Here is a 6,000-nt window from a genome sequence, read left to right on the forward strand (position 1 = left end):
TTTGACATTTGCTGTTACTATAAGAAGTGGGACTTGATGGCTTCCCCAAGAAGCTGCCAGGGCTATTGTTTTGCTGATCAGTAAAAACTGGTCAGGCTGCCAGGTTAACAGCATTGCAATTAGCTTCATTTGCATGCCAAGACTCACAAAAATCCCATGACTATTATGTTAATATCCTGCAATCAAATGCCATTGATTTGATCCCATCTGCCCCATCTGCAGACCCCTCACCTTCTTGTGACTGTGGTCACCTTATTTCATCATCAACTGCCCAACTGCTGGGCCCATGTGACTCAGAAACTATAAAATACTCTGTGTATGTTCTAAAAGCTTGAGTTGGTGGTGCAGAACACTACCCAGTAGCATGCTGTCATAGGTAACTGCAGGGGGCCTGGTGATCTCACCAATAAAAAAGCTGGGGTTCAAGGCTTCTCAAACTTTCCTGCGACTCCTGGTAATTCCTTCTCGCCATTAGTAAAGAGGCTCTGTCAAAGCCAGGTTCCCCTCACAGCCAGCATGGAAAAAAGTACACGGCGGCCTCTCCGAGGTGACAAGGCCCCGGAGAGGAGAAAGAGGAGGGTGCTGGTGGGGGATGAAGGGAGGAGGCTGGAGCCAACAGCTTATGGGATATCCAAATGGGGCTCCAGCTTCCTTCTCTGCCCTTTCATCTAGGTGGCTGCAATGACCGTCTGGACCAGTGGTTTTCAACCTTTCCACAGCTGGGGACCAGTGAAAACAGGAAAACCTCCTCAGGGACTGCTGAGGCAGAAACAAAAAGCACCATACACTTAATACGGTATTCTGTGTATTCGTTGGCAAACACAATACCGATAACATGAAAATTCTCCAAAACTACCAGGAACTGAGCAACAAAAAATGCCAACAAACGTACAAAATACTGAAATCGGTGCATTGTGGCTCCCGGCTGGCTCCCACCAGGCCATCTCTCCCCTTCCTGCCCTCCTCCAGTGGCACCAGCAAACGTCAACTGAGGAAGAGGTGGTGGAGCACAGCAGGCCACTGTGCTGGTCTACCGCAAGTGGGATGTGGCTCCCCCACGGACTGGCAGGAAGGCTCCCACAGGCTGGTGCTGGTCCATGAACTGATGGTTGAAAACCACTGGTCTAGTTGAAAGGCAGAGAAGCAAATGAGGTGTGGCCATGCCTTGCACATGCATTGAGGACAAGGATGATCAGATTATTCCCCAAGGCAATTTAAGCTGCAGACCTATGCATATTTAAAGAGGGAGAGGCATTCCTACGATTACCAGCATTCCCCGGAATCACTCCCTTAGGCGACGTGATCAATATAACCCCAGCTTCCAGAGATAACCCACACCATAGGTAGGAGTGTTCCCATGGAAATCTAACTCCATGGCAAGGTCCTTGTGGGAAAAAGAAAGAAAAACTTACAAAAGCATATAATAAAGCCTTAGGAAAGTAATGATACTGTGAGAGCCAACAGAATGCTCTGCTCTCACTTCTTCTCTTTTTTAAAAGTCACCGAACAAAAACACGGTGGTCAGTCAACAAGACTTCTCTATAAGTGGACATAATACGACATAATAACAGACAAAAATTCAATAGAGGCCAGTGTGTGTTAATGGAAAGAATTATTTAGAATGTTCATATAAATTGATAGGTTCTCAATATATGTGTGAGGGAAAATCTAGTATTCATTGTGAATAGCTCAATACTGGGTGACAGTATCTTTAAAAGGAAGAAAGAAAAAGAGGTGGTTGGCTGAGAGAGAGAAAAACAGAACATTTTCTAAGGCAATTTTTAGAAATCAATAATGTATCTTAACCTTAAATAGCATTAGCTAGGTCATTCAGGTTTTCTCCCTCTAATGTATACATAAGAGTATAAAAGCTCCAAGGATGATCATCATGCCGAGAATAATAAAAAGATTTCTATATGAATCGTTTTCAAAAGGCTCTTTACATCTGGAAAGCAACAAGGTAAAGGATAGAGCACTCCTTTTAAAAAGCAAAGGATTGTTTTTGTGGTGGCCAGTAGTCCCTTTGCACAGCTAGGGTGGGTGTCCCAATTATACCCATTCCTAGAATGCCTGGGCCTGCTCAGGGTGGCACATGGCCTCCTTACCTCCAGTCTGAGCTATCGCAACACTGTCCGCATAGAGCTGCCTTTGGAAAACGCTTGGACATGTCAGCCGACCCAGAGTCCTGCATCCAGGCCATTGACTGCCTTGGCCCGTTGCAAAGAGCACGTGGCTTCACTGGCTATTTTTGGGCACTGTTCATAATACTACTTGAGTTCATATTTATATCCTTTTCCCCGAAACAACCCCAAAAATGGCATATATAATCACCTCTGTTATTTTATCTTCACAGCAACAACAGCCCTGTGACGTAGGTAGGGCTGAGAGTCTGGGACTGGCCCAACGTCACCCAGTAGCTGAGCTCCATGGTTGCGCGGGGACTAGAACCCAGGTCGCCTGAGTCCCGGTCTCTTAATCACTGCACCAAACATGAAACTCGCTGGGTGATGGTGGGCCAGCCATTGATTCCCAGCCCAACTTACCTCACAGGATTGTTCCTAGGAGGCCCAGGTGACGGGGGTGGTGAGAAGCGCTTTTCTTCAGCTTCGACTGGTCCATCAGCTGCGTCCTTACCTGGACGAGCACTGCCTAGCAACGGTGAGTAACTTCCCGGTTGGATTATTGTAACATGCTCTACGTGGGGCTGCCCTTGAAAACTATCCAGATATTTCAATTGGTTCAAAACAGAGCTGCCAGATTGCTGACGGGGACCAGTCATCATTCTCATGTAATGCTGGTGCTCTATCAACTACACTGGCTTCTGATTGAAGTCCGGGCCCAATTTAAGGTGCTGGTATTAACCTATCAAGCCCTAAATGGCTTGGGACCAGGATACCTGAAGGAATGTCTCCTTCCCTATATGCCCTCATGCCCCCTAAGATCTGTAGGAGAGGCTCTGCTCTGGGAACCCTCCCTGAAGGAGGTAAAGAGGGTGTCTACCCGGAGGAGGGCCTTCTCTGTGGTTGTGCCTAGACTGTGGAATGCACTCCCCAGAGAGGTTTGCCTGGTGCCAACTTTATATTCCTTTCGGGGCCAGGTAAAAACCTTTTTATTTACCCATTATTTTAAGGATTAAGGCATTTTAACTGGTTTTAATATTTATAGTTGCATTTTTGTTTTTGTTTTTTTTGTTGGCATTATATATGTTGTTTACTTATTGCTCTGCTTATTTATTGTTCTAATTATTGCAAGCTGTCCTGGGACGATTTTCGTGTAGGATGGGGTAGAAATATTTTAAATAAATAAATAAATGGCAAGGAGAAGAGAATTATGTCAGCCACCTTGAGTTCCTTGCAAGGAAAAAAGTGGGATAAAAGTATAAATAAATAAATGGTTAGCTAGATGAGAACCCAGGTCTGCCCAGTCCCAGTTCCACACTCTAACCAGTGCACCTCATGGGCTATATGAGTGATAAAACTTTGCATGGCTCAGGCCCCTATTCTCTCATGTAAGCCTGCCTGGCTTGAAGATTGGAGAGACTCTTTCCTCTAACTGTCCCCATTTGGGAGGAAAGACAGAAGGCCCACTTGCTCGGTGCTCCCAGCAAGGGGTAGGCAGGCTAACATCATCTCTGTCCTTCCGCCGACAGGTGAAGATGCTTGTATTCAGACAAGCCACATGCTGAAATCAGTTTTAACTTGTGGACTCTGCCTATTTTCTATTGAAATGGTTTTTGTACTGTTTGCTTTATGTTTTAATTATAATTCGTATTTTCTTCTTCCATCTTTTAGTGCGGTTAGCCACCTTGAGGGCTATAAATTGATTGGATGAATGACTATTTGCTGCCTGTATATGCTGCCCCTTTAAAAGTTAAGACATTCAGAATAAATGAACAACCCATGGAACGTGCTGCTGCAGATCAAACAAAAACAAAATATTTTGCCCGGTATGCGAGGGGTCCCCTGCTTTTCCTTGCTTGTAGTTTCCTTGTGATCGGGCCAAGAAGCTTTGGCCGCCTGAGATGGAACAGCAAATGTTACCCCCAGCTGCACCCACCAGAGTTCAAGATGCAGCATGATGCAGCCCGGTCAAATAATATTGGCGTCTGGGACAAAAAAACTCTGCAAGCATCTCTCCCTGGGAGTCAAACCACAGCCATTATAGATTAAATAATTTCTGGCCCTTTCTTGATACCCTAAACCAGATGCAGGAGGCTGGTAAGTGATATGGCCGGCCCTGCTTTGATTCTTCTGCCTGTAGCTTCAGTTCTGATCATTCTATTCTGGCTACTTTTTTATATCTCTTGTTAGCCCAGCATTGAAACAAATCCTCTGTTACGCACTGTCTTGCTTGCTATTTTTATCTTTTACATCATTCCTGATCAGTCATTCATCATTTCTTGCCCAGGTATCGTCCCTCTTGTTCTAAGGATTTGTTTTTGCCTTTTGTTTTTACAAGTGCATCACACCAACGCTTCCCTTGCTCTCTATTCAGAAAAAAAGACCAAAGGAGGGACTAGAAAAGGTGAGAATCTTGAAGGTGGAGCCTGTGATCCTGCAGTGTAGATTGCAGAGACACCATTCTTCCAGGTAACCCTCCTGTCTGATTGCAGTGTGAATGGCCGATGTCAAGCATGGAACCAGCACGGGAGGAAATTGCAAGGGCAGGCAAACTAGAGCCGGCCTCTTCTTTGCTGGTAGAACTGTGCAAGGGGCAGAAATTGAGCAATTGTTACTTTTCATAGCAAGGAGTTACAGTGATGAAAAAATCTGAATCTCTCTCTCTTGCACAGCAATTTGAAAGCATCAGAATGTCTCTCCCCTGTGGGGGGGGGGAGCCGGGGGGAATTTATCCATAAGGTAGAGTGAGTGGTGGACCAGGGATTATGTAGTAGGTAAGGCAGGCTTCAGTTGTACAGCGCTGCTCATTCCCTTCAAATGTGCTATGAAGAAGCACCCTGATTTAATTGTTATTTTGGGTGTCCTAGCCAAGAGATCCTGGAAACTGTCATTTTGTGAAGATGCTGAGAAGGCATCAGCAGTGTGCCCCTTTACAGAGAAATTGCTGAATCTGCTGTCATAGCAACTCTCTTAAACCTCAAGACCTAATCTGTAATAGTGGTTTGACATCATGGCTTGTTTGGGTTTTTTTCTTTTTAATTAATTAGAGTAATGCTGAAAGAGAGTTGATCATCTGTGGTTGGGGAGGGAAGTGGCCTGTTGCACAGGTAAGATAAGATTTTTCTTTCTTGGCAGCAAGTTATCTAATAAAATATGACTTAACGGTCCAAGGCTTTCTTTATTATTTGTGTCTTGGTCAATGGACCAAATTCATAGCTAGTGAAACTGGAAAAAGAAAAGCTGAACAACATAATTAACATCAATTCACAGTTCACTTCACTCTCTATCCAGGTCTTCCTGTCTGAAGGCAAAGCATGGTACTGGTCCAAAGGACTTATTCCTGCTTACTGTTTTTGTTTGCAAGTCACTGATGTGATAAGAATATTTCTGTTCTCATTATGCCATGGACATTGTGTAATAGAGTGGCAAGAGCTCATCAATTCCATTTGATGGAGGTTTGCAGATCAAATTCAAACCAAGACCCCAGATATAAAAATGTACTTATTTAGCCACTAAGCTGTCTACTGGGGGGGAAAAAGAATCAATAATATCTCAAACTTAATGAGTTGTAAGACAAGTGAATTAGAGTTGAGCGTAAACAATATTGATTAGGTTACTCTCTCAACTGGAACATATAATTTTCTTCCTGTAATTAAGTATTCCATATGTTGTATGGTCCAGAGATGTACTTTGGTAGCAATATCCTTAAAAAAATCAAATAATTGCTTTCTCCAGGTCCATAGCTACTGCCTGCTCTTCCATAAAGGCTGTAGCAAAATCAACTTCCATTTTAATATTGAAAATTAATTCTTGTCAACTACCCAACTAACTGACCTGAGCTGAAATAGGATCTCTTAATTCAGTGGTGCAGATCCTGGTG

The sequence above is a fragment of the Varanus komodoensis genome, unplaced genomic scaffold (assembly GCF_004798865.1).
Source record: "Varanus komodoensis strain SLA01 unplaced genomic scaffold, ASM479886v1 scaffold10, whole genome shotgun sequence".
In the NCBI taxonomy this organism is placed as follows: Eukaryota; Metazoa; Chordata; class Lepidosauria; order Squamata; family Varanidae; genus Varanus; species Varanus komodoensis.